We start from the raw sequence: 12,145 nt of genomic DNA on the forward strand, positions 1-12,145 counted from the left end.
TACTTGTATTCCTATCATCTTAGCAAAGTGCATGGGCACATAGTAGGTGCTTAAAGGAATAGCAGTCTACATCTACAGTAAAAGGGAGGCACAGGTGTATCTGCCAGTCAGTTCCACCAGTCACTTAATTCTTTGCTGGCTTGTTTTGTGGGCAAAGCAGCACATATTATGTCTAGGAATCAGATCTTGTTTTGTTCCCAAGAGAGCAGAGGGAACCAGAACCTTTTTCAAATGTCCTTGAAGACTCCAGGGACCTCTTGAATATGCCAATGATGAGTAAGCTGAATGAGGATACATATAAGGGTTTATTTCTCAAGTGAGTTTCTTAGGTTTCATGGGTTGTGGCAAAGGAGTTGGGAATGAATCTGTGGATCCATCAGTCAATTTATTTTATTTTATTTTATTTTATTTTAATTTAAAAAAAAATCCTTACCTTCTGTTTTAGAATTGATACTAAGTGTTGGTTCCAAGGCAGAAGAGTGGTAAGTGCTAGGCAACTGGGATTAGGAGACTTGCCCAGGGCCACAGAGCTAAGAAATGTCTGAGAAGCAGGGACTAACTGTCTCCAGGACTGGCTTTCTCTATCCACTGAACCTCCTAGCTGCCTCCATCAGGCATTTTAGATCAGGGTTTCTTAAGCATTTCTGTGTAACAGGACCCCTATGGTAATGGAATGGTGCCTATGGATCCCTTTTCAGGGTATTGCTTTTAAATGTGTAAAATAAAATACAAAAGAAGCAAGTTATATTGAAATAGTTATGAAACAAGCTCATAGAGCTCATGGTAAGAACTCTGTCTGATGTGGATGCTCCTGTTCATTCATTCCTCTGCCCACCTGATCAACTGACATTCTCTCCCTTTTGTGTTACCTTCTTAAAACAGGTGCTTCCCTACCAAACCCTGCTAGATAGCCTTTTGGTCAGTAATAGCTAATGAAGACCCAACAACGTGAAGCTGCCCTCCAGCCCATTTTATCCTGCCCCCTCAGTGCCTGTGCAGCTTCTGCTTCCCACCTCTCCTGGTTTCTGATCTCCTGTTTTGCTTTGCTCTTCACTATCTATATTCTCCTGGTTCCCAGCTACCTACCGACTGCTTCCGTTGACTCCTAGCATTCCTATCTGCCTGGTTTCTGACTATTTCATCTTTAGTGATTCTTCTTTCCAGACAGTGTTGGATCATCCTTAGCTTAACCCCTCAACCTCTGTGTCCTCCTGCCTCTCTTAATGCTGGTGCCTTCTCTGATACCTAATAACCCCAACGCAGGTCCCAGTTCCAGCACTGACTGTCCTCTCTGGGAGTCAATAGAAAGGGAAACTGTGGGGTAGGGAGCGTGCGATACATAGGGCTTGGTCCCTCAGGTCTGCCTGAGTAGAGGCCGGACTTGTTCTAAGGATGGGAGTGGAGTTAGAATTCCGGAGCTAATTTTAATTGCTGGAAACTGACTCACTCCTTTTAGAGTTGGAAAGAGTTTTCTTGAAGCCAGTTAATGCAGGATTATTGAGAAAGATGTCTATTATTAACTCACATGTTTAGAATTCCTTTTTTAAAAACCCCTATCTTCCATTTTAGAATCAATGCTGTGTGTTGGTTTTAAGGCAGAAGAGTGGTAAGAACTAACCGATGGGAGTTAAATGATTTTCCTAGGGCCACACAGTTAGGAAATATCTGAGGTCAGATTTGAATCCAGCACCTCCCATTCTGGGCCTGGCTCTCAATTCATTTAGCCACCTAGCTGCCCTCCATAGAATTCTTTTAAGCAGTGGTTCTTAATCTCTCTAAAGCAAGGATCTATAAACTTAAAAAATATTTTATAAATATATTTTAATATAATAGACTTCCTTTACAATCCTATGTATTTTATGATATGTGTTTAAAAACATTATTCTAAGAAGGGGGTCATGGGCTTCACCAGACCGACAGAAGGGTCCATGACATAAAAAAAGTTAGGAACTTCTGCTTTCAAGGTATACAAAGTACTTTTCTGATGACAACCCTGGATTATGTCAGTGGAAACATGACTATTCTCACTTTACAAATGAGGAAACTGAGGCTCAAGAGTTAAATGACTTGACCTGGGTCACACATAACAAGACTTTAAGGTAAAATAATTTTTCAACCACCTCCGTGGTTGAAACCAACGTGGCATGCGTGAAACCCCAAAGCTAAACTGAGCTTGAAAAGTAGGCATAGTGAAGGGAGGGCCAAACATGCCCACATTCCATGATAGCTAGTTTGGCCAAGTCTTTGTAGTGGACATAACTTTGCTTTAAATGTAGAGCTATAGTAGCTTGCAGTGAATTGGAAGCATATTGGGCAGAAGGGAAAAAGGAGGCCCTCATGGGAGGAGAAGGGGGAGAGGAGGGAGGGGAGGGAGAAAGGATTCCTTTTTCTGCAAGTTCTGTGTTTTCTTCAACTTTCTTCATTGTGAAATGCCACTTCACAAGGCCCAGACTAAATTATACACAGTTCAAATAAAGTTCTTTTCCACTGGCCCTCCTACTGCCACGACTATAAATTATGTAGTAACGGGCAAAGTTGAAGACTGGCGTGTATGAAGGGACGTGTCATGAGCACTACACAGAACCTTGAGCAGGAGCACCTGTAGAAAACTGAGCCCCAAACTTAGAAGACTGAACAAACTGTTGATAGTAAGTTCTAGAGTGAGATCTTTAAAGAAAAATTATTAATAGAATTTATCCACAAGCGTCCCAGCCACTCCCTCTCCTCTCCACATCACAGAAGGGAAACAGACACGTTCATACAAATTCTTTCATTTTTCCACCCTTCAGTTCATTCTCTAGAGGTAACATTTACAATTTATTTTTCCAGTATTAATTCTGTAACTCTCTGTAATGTTCTCTTGGTTCCACTCATTTCGCTGTTCATTATCCATGTAGTTCTTTCCAATTTTTTAAAAAATCAGTCTGTTTATTATTTCTTATGGTACAGTAGTATTCCATCACAATCTTATACCACAATTTGTTTATTCTCCATTTGATGGGCATCCCCTCCATTTCTATTTTTTTGCCACCACAAAGAGAGCTACTATAAATATTTTGGAGCATATGGGTTCTTTTCCTTTTTTCCTGCTCTCCTAGGGGTATACACAGTTTTATAACTCTCTGGATATAATCCTAAATTGCTCTAAAAAATGATTGGGTCAGTTCACAGCTCCACTAACCATGTATTAGGGTCCCTAGGGTGAAGTCTTTAAAAAGAAGCATGATGATGGTAGGACCAAAGGGCATTAGATTAGGAATTAATAAACCAGGAATCTAATCTTGACTTTCACATTAACTAGTATCATTGGAGAAGCCCATAACTCCTCTGCACCTCAGTTTCTTCATTTGTAAATTTGGACTAGTTGATTTCTAAGTTTTCTTCCATCTCTAACACTGTGTTTCAAAGATCCCGTTTCTGTGTGCGGCTACCTGAATTAAAAAAATTTACTTCTTTTAGAGGAGCAGAATCAAGTTTGATAATGGAAGACATTCTTGTAAATCAATTTTTCCATATAGAGTTGGGTGGTAAGTTTTTGTTAAGGTTATCTTTTTTTGTTTCTCTTTCATTTCTGACCCTTAAAAATGTTTTCATTTTGCTTGACACCTTACTTTTAACCCCTTCCCTTTATCCTTACCCCCAGTCATATTCCCAATGTTATATTTTCCCATATCATTTAGAGTGTCCATTAGGGAAACCCTCTACCGGGATAAGATTATATAGCCCTCTGGGTCCTTGAAGTTCCTTAAATGTCTGAGCACCTGCTTGATGCTCAGCCCCATGCTAGCTGCTAGGAGGTACTTGAGCTCACAGTCTAGCTGGAGAGACAATACTTACATACCTGAAGTGGAGAGCAATTAAGTGGAATATAAGCTCCTCTGGCATAATGAAAGTTTGTTGGCAATAAGGATTTTGCTTTTTCTTTGTGTTTAATGTTTTGTACATAGGGAGCATTTAATAATCCTCATTGAAGTTATCAATTGTGTCCAAAATGGAACTCATAATCTTTACCCCCAAATCCTCTTCACTTTCTGTGATTCTGTAATTTTGCTATAGTTCTGTAATTTTGCTGTCATTCAGCACCACCTTCATCATCCCCAGCTATCCATGGAGGCTTGAAACCTAAGAGTCATTACTGGTTCTTACTCTCATTCTCCATATGCATTCTGTTTTCAAGTTCTGCCAGTTCAATCAATTAATCAATCAACATTATTAAACTCCTTCTAAGTGCAAGGCTCTGTGCTAGGAATACAAAAGGAGACAAAAGACAATGTCTGCTCTCTAGGAGCTTACAATCTAATGGGGGAGACAACATGCAAACAAATATATACAAAGCAAGCTAGAGACAGGATAAATAAGAAATAATCAACAGAGAGAAGGTACTCGAGTTAAAAGGGATTGGGGAAAACTTCCCAGAGAAGGTAGATTTTAGTTGGAACTTATGGAAGCCAGTGAGGTCAGTATTCAGAGCGGAGATGGGAGTGTTTAGGGGAAAGATAATGAGTTCTTTTTTGGACATATTGAATTTCAGATGTCTACTAGTGGACATCCAGTTTGGGATGCCTGTAAGGCAGTTGGAGATATGAGATTGGAGGTCAAGAAAGAGTTTGGGGTGAGAAAGGTAGATTTGAGAATCATCATCTTAGAAATGGCAATTAAATTCATGGGAGCTGATGAGATCATCAAGTGAAGTAATACAGAAGGAGAAGAGAAGAGTACCCAGTAGAAGGACACCTACTTACTGGTTAGAGAACATTATCTGGAGGAGGATCCGTCAAATGAGACAGGACTGGTCAGATAGGTAGGAGAATGCTGAGAGTGGTGTCCTAAAAACCTAGAGGGAAAAATATCAAGGAGGAGTGACCAACAGATTCAGAGATTGAAGAGGGGTCAAGGAGAATGAGAAGTGAGAAAAAGCCATTGGATTTGGTAACTAAGAGATCATTACCAACTTGAAGTGGGAAGCCAGATTACATTCTGGGAATAAGTGAAGAAGAGAGTGAGAGAAGAGAAAATGGAGACACTTATTGCTGATATTTCAAGGTGGTTAGCTATAAAGGGAAGAAGCAATATAGGACAGTAGTGGAAATAGAAAGTTCAAATCAGGGTTTTTCAGGATAGCAGAGACGAGGGCATGTTTGTAGGCAGTAGGAAATGAACCAGCGGACAGGAGAGATTGAAAATAAAAGAAGCAATTGAGATAAATACATGAAAGGAGACCTCAAGAGAATTCAGATTTCTCGGTTTAGAATTCTATCCTCAAGGAATTTAAAATAATTTGTAGAAATCATTAGTGAATCCTTGGTCTTCAAGAAGTCATAGAAAAGAGAGGTGCGGTAGGATTGGAGATGTCCAAGTAGGGGTCAGCTGGGAAGCTCAGTGGATTGAGAGCCAGGCCTAGAGATGAGAGGTCCTAGGTTCAAATCTGGCCTCAGACACTTCCCAGCTGTGTGACCCTAGACAAATCACTTAACCCCCCATTGCCTAGCCCTTACCACTCTTCTGCCTTGGAGCCAATACACAGTATTGATTCCAAAACAGAAGGTAAGGGTTTAAAAAAAGAAAAAACGATGTCCAAGTATAAAGGAATTTGCTGTACTATGGGGCACTGGGCAGAAGAGAGCAAAGATAATGCCTTCCACAAATTCTGAGAGATTGCCTAAGTGTTGGGAAACAGTTGGATGAGGTTGGAGGAAGACAAAAAGCTAGTTCTCCAACACCCAGAGAGTCACCTATGATTTGTACAAGATATTATCAGTATCTTTTTATGCCACAGTGTCCCACAGTGCCTCGATTTCTCTTATGCCTGGATATGATGGGACTGGAGGTATGTAAGTAGAAGAATGGAGAGGAGAATGGTCAGGATTTGAGGATGGGCTATAAAGGAGAAGAATAAGATAAAGATGAAGGAAACTTTCACTCCCACCTCTGCTACTCTCTCTGCCTCTGTGAGAATAGAGAAGAAGGAAAGGGCAGTTTGCAATAAAATCAGGTTGTAAACTGAGTGGCTCATGGGTGGAATTAAAAGAGAGGGTTCCAAAGGAATCAAAGGACAGGATAAAGAGAGAGCTTGAAGCTTGGAAAGGATTGCTGAGTTCCTGTGGCCATTGGAACTTTGGAGTGACAACTTCTGGAGAGGCTAATTGTTGGTCTGGAGAGGAGTAGTTGCCCAGCCAGGTTGAGCCTTTGGACCAGACTTTTCCAGCTTCTGGACATAGCTTTCTCTTTGGTTCCTGCCTTTTTGTTCCTGTCCTGAACTTTGAGATACCATTTTATTCCTGATAAAAAGTCTGATGATAAATTTACCTATCTGTACTCAGCAAAACCCTGCAGGCTGTTGCCTGTAAGACCTCTGTGACCCTGCCACTTGGTCATTTACCTGATTTAGCAATCTGACCTCTTTTGCCATTATCAAAGACTGTTTTGGAGTGGCCTAGTCAGGATAACTAGAATAGGGATTTTGGGGTACAGCACAAAGAGATCAGAGTGCTACTTAGATTCAGGATCAGAACATGGAACTGTGAGGATCTCTTAGAGTGGAGGGAGGAGTATTTAGTGGTTTTAAAGTTAGGGTTTCCCTTGGCCCTCCTTCCTATCCCATTACTTGTTTATTTCTATCATTAAACCCTTTTGTTGATATATAAAGCAGTCAGATTGCGTTCTTGAAAGATCCAGGACTGAAGGCCACCATCTTGCCCTCTGAGCTTGAGACAAACAGAGACAACATACTTTTGATTTTATTAACTTTTTAAGTGGTCAAACCCACTTCTTTCACCTCTGGGCTGAGGTAGTTAGTCCCAGGAATTGACTCAACTGTAATTGGTGACTTAGAAATTTAGAGAGGCTGAGAGGGGGAGAGGATACTATCATTTATCAAATTTGAGTCTTGATATGTTCTTTATTCATTTATTTGATATGAGTCCCCACTGTGCCAAGGAGCCCTGAGGTCTACTCCAGATGCTCAGGGTGGTGGAGAGGTAAGATATACAGAGAGCCTTTAAATAAGAACACAAGGCTGTTTTGCAATGAATTCCTCAGGAGAAATAGCTACTGGATAGGGAAAGCCCTCATCTTTTTTGAGTTTAGCATGAGGTTACTCCCTAATATGTCTCTTTCACAGTCTGTATCAAGCAAAGAAAAAACCTCTTTCAAAGTAATAACTCAGAATTTGGCATCATTCGAAATACAAAATCGAAATTCCACCCTTCAGAACCATTCTGTTAAGCCTTCAAAGTAGGTGTTTGAGTGGTTGTTTGGCAGGCAGGGAAAGGTTCAGCCTTCAAACAAACATCAAATAAACCAAGCATTCTGCCTTTCCTTTAGACTCAGGATTCATTTTTGTCCTATTCTCATTATGCGGCAAAGCTCTGCAGTGGCATTAGGAAAGACTATGAAGCCAGTTTCCATCTTTCCATTGCCCTATTTGGAATTTTATTGGATCTTTGTTTTAGGTCTTTATTTTTAACCCTAGTAGCAAAGTGGAAGCAGGGGGTTGTGGAGACAATAAAAACAAAAGTAGCTAAGGTTTCTATAGCTTGCTTTATGGTTTGCAAAAGTCTTAATAGGGATATTATTTATACTCGCAACAATCTGGGAGTCAAATACTTATTATTACCCAGTATTAAGAGATGAGGACACTGAGGCAGACACAGATTAAATGACTTGCCCAAGATCACACAGCTAGTGAATATTTGAGGCCAAAGCTGAACTCAGTCTTTCCAACTCCAAATCTGTCTACTGGACCACCTATTATCTGCCTGCCAGGGAGCTGAGATGATGCCCTGGTGGAGCAAAGGTTGGTACCCTATATGGCATCAACTGGATAGGGGTTGGGGCACTGGAGGTCCTAGTCATCTGAGGACCTAATACATATCTTTGCTTGGCATCCCTGGACTCCTCCTGAATCTTGCATTGAGAGTCCAGAATGGAAGACTCTCCAATCCCCAATACTAAATAGCTTGAGTATCTGAGCTGGCGGTGACTTGATCTACTTTTCCCAGTTGGTTTGCAAATAAATTGAAATTCAAGTTTGTATGTTTATTTCAAGTTTATTATTGTACTCATCTATTTGTAATAATATTATCTAAATCTTTTTTTCCCTCTCTCTCTCCTTGCAAAACTTCTTTTGGGTTGATTATATATTCTAACAGAGCTCCAGGGATTAGAAGTAACCCAATGTGGGCCATTGGTGGTAGTTTTGAGATTCTTGGGGCACAGATTGGAGGTGGGACATAGATCACAGGAAGGAACAATCTTGACCAATACCTGGTTTCTTTACCTGTCAGGATCTGTTTTAAGTCACTACCAAGCATCCCTTTTCTTTTTAGCCATGTTTAGTCACATTTTTGCCTTCATCCTGGGATCATTTCCTGTCTTAACAAGAAATATACAAGAATCTGTTGATGGAGCCACAAAGCCTTGTTGCCTTAGTATCAGACTAACATTCAGATTGTTGGTATTTCTTATCATCATCTCTCCTTTCTGTTTGCCTTTTGCTCCTTTTCCTGCTCTGGTTTATTTATAGTCAGTTTTTGCAGTAATAAAGAATTGACTCTTTACTTACTTGGATAGGGAGAATGCCTATTCCAGAATACGCATTCTGGTCCAAAACCTTCTCAATCAGTTTCATCTCCAACATCACATTCATGGTGCCTTTAAGAAATGTAGATACAAAAAAAAATAAAAAGATAAAAAGAAACAAACAAAAAAGAAATGTAGATACAAAAAAATAAAAAGAAAAAAAGAAACAAACAAAAAGAAATGTAGACACAAAATGGCTATGTGCTGCCAGTTGGGGCATTTGCCAGGATAATGCCCTTTCTGATTTTACTTTTTTCCTTTGACCTTTTCCCTCCCGTCCATTCCATAGTAGTTCCCAAAGGGGCATAAATAGCAAACAACAACCCTGAAAGACGGTCCTTGTTTTAAGCATGGTTCTAACATGTCTAGTCTTGCAAATATGACTTTCCTTTGAGTAGGAGTGGACAAGATTTTTATGCGAGTTTAAAGGGATATACTTAGTGTTGTCACTGCAATACTGAAAGATAGCCACCATGCTACCTGATATTTCAGAGGCAGAATATTATATATCTGGCATCTGGCTATTCAGTAATAAAGACTGAGAGCCCACGGTGTCCACGAGTTTTCTACTAGGTGTAGTGAGAGAAATATACAGGGGAAGAAGAAAACGGGCCCTTCCCTTAGGGAACCCCCAGTATATTGGAGGAAATAGGACATATATCTAGTACTAGACTTAATGTTTTCATACTTCATTTTTTCACTGTTAAGTCACTCACCCTTAAATGTGGTTTCTTTCTCTATTCTATGAAAACATTTTTCTTTTTTTAAAAATTTATTTATTTGTTTGTTACATTTAAGTTCCAAAGTATCTAACACCCTTTCCTCCCTCCCTATACTAAAGAAGGTACCATTTGATTTAAAAAAAAAAAGAGAGAGATGTATGTATAAAACTACACCTATTTATCAGTTCATTTTCTGGAGGTGGACATTCATAGTTATTCTTTGAACAATGTTTCTATTGTATATAAATGTTCTCTTGTTTCTGCTCATTTTGCTCATCATATTTTCATGTAGGTCTTTTCATAGTTTTTTTTTAGAATTAACCTACTCATTGTTTTTCTTATTGTGCAGTAGTATTCCATCACAATTGTATGCCCCAATTTGTTCAGTTTTCCTTTTTCTGATCATCTTGGGAAACAGACCTTATAGTGGTATTGCTGATTCAAAGGGTATCCAGAACTGTATAACTCTTTGGACATAATTCCAGATTGTTCTTCAAAAAGGTTGGTTTAGTTCACAGTTCTACCAACAGTGTGTTAGCATCCCCATTTTTCCACATCTCATACAACATTCTATTTTAGCCAATCTGATAAGAATGAAATGGTATCTCAGAATTATTTTGATTTTTATTTCTTTAATCAGAATGATTTAGAGCATTTTATCATATGACTATATGTAGCTTTTATTTCTTTATCTAAAAACTGTCTATTCATATCTTTTGACCATTTGTCAATTGGGAATGGCTCATATTCTTATAAATTAGACAAAGTTCTCTTTATATTTTAGATATAAAATCTCTATCCATTTCTCTATCCAAGAAATTGTCTATAAGAATTCCCCCCAATTTTCTGCTTTCCTTCTAATCTTGGCAACATTTTAGTTGCATAAAACCTTTTTCAAAATTACCCATTTTACATCTTACAATATTTTCTCTCTTGTTTATTCATAAATTCTTTGCCTATCCGTAAATCTAATAGGTAATTTGTTCTTCTACTTTGCTTAAGATATCTCCCTTTATGTCTAGGTCACATATGCATTTTGATCTTGTCTTGGTATAAGATATTGAATTATATCTAGTTTCTGTTGACTGCTTTTGAGTTTTCCCAACAATTTTTACCAAATAATGAGTTCTTAAACCAAAACCTTGTATCTTTACTTTTTTCAAACACTAGGTTACTCTAATTTTTTTTTTACTACTGTTTGATATATGTCTGTTCTGTTCTACTGATAAACTTTCTATTTTTTAGCCAGTACCATATAGTTTTGATAATTACTGTTTTAAAATATAGTTCACAATTTGGTACTATTAACCTACTTTATTTACTTCTTTTCATTAATTCCTCTGATATTTTTTACCTTTTGTTCTTCCAAATGAATTTTGTTATTATTTTTCTAGCTTAATAATTTTTTTTGTAATTCAATTGGGATGGTATTGAATGATTTAATTTATTTAGATAGGACTGTCGTTTTAATTATATTGACTCTACCCGCCTGTGAACACCTAATATTCCCCAGTTATTTAAATCTGACTTTATTTGTGTAAAAAGTGTTTTATAATTATGTTCATATAGTTCCTGGGTTTGTTTTGACAGATATATTTCCAAGTATTTTATTCTGCCTATGGTTATTTTGAATGGGATATCTCATACTATCCCCTCTTGCAGGATTTTGTTAATGATATATGAAAATGCTGATGACTTACGTGGCTTTATTTTATATCCTGCTACTTTGTTAAAATTATTGTTTCAACTAACTTTTTAATTGAATCTCTAGGATTTTCCATATTAACCATTATCTCTTCAAAAAGAAATAGTTTTATTATCACTTTGTCCATTCTGATTTTTTCAATTTCTTTTTCTTCTCATATTTTATTGCAGGCATTTCTAATACAATATTGAATAGTACTGGTAATAATAGGCATCTTTGTTTCACTCCAGATCTTATTGGGAAGGGTTCCAGGTTATCTCTGTTACAGATAATGCTTCCTGATAATATTAGGTAGATGTTCCTTGTCCTTTTAAGGGAAAATTAATTTATACTCATGCTTTCAAGTGTTTTCTTTCTTTGATTTTTTCTTTCAATTACATGTAGAAACAATTTTAACAATTGTCTTCTGATATTATGGGAACCAGATGCTCTCCCTCCTTTCATTCTCTCCTCTACTCTGAGACAGTAAATTGTGTGACACAGGTTACAGCAGTGCTGTCATGCAATATATATTTCCATATTCTCATGTCATGACAAAAGGCAAGTATCATACATACAAAAAAAAATCCCGAAGGAAATAAAGTGAAAAAAAAATCTTATTCTTTGATCTGCATTCAGACTCTGACAATTCTTTTTATGGTTAGAGATAGCATTTTTTATCATGAGTCCCTTGGGGTTAGCTTGGAACCTTGCATTGCTGATAATAATTTAGTCTTTTACAGATGATCATCTTACCATATTTCGGTTACTATGTATAGTGTTGTCCTGGTTCTGCTCACTTCACTTTGCATCAGTTTCTAGAAGTTTTTCCAAGTTTTTCTGAACTTATCTTGCTGGTTGTTTCTTATGGCACAAGAGTATTCCATGACAGCCACATACCAGAACTTGTTCAGCCATTCCACAATTGATGGATGTTTCCTCAGTTTCCAAATCTTTACCAATATGATGTCTGTAATGTCTTCTCTCATACATTGTACTGCAAGTCCCAAAATGCTTAGTGGGGACCCAGTTCTGACTCTGCTGTGTGAGACACTACACTATTCAAAACCTTTTAATTTGTTAATACTTTCTTTGTCAATGGTCTTCTTTCTTCTTATTTTCTAAACATTGGCCTTCTCTAGGTATTTTTTTTTATTTT

This window comes from Gracilinanus agilis, chromosome 2, assembly GCF_016433145.1.
Source record: "Gracilinanus agilis isolate LMUSP501 chromosome 2, AgileGrace, whole genome shotgun sequence".
NCBI classification, from domain to species: Eukaryota; Metazoa; Chordata; class Mammalia; order Didelphimorphia; family Didelphidae; genus Gracilinanus; species Gracilinanus agilis.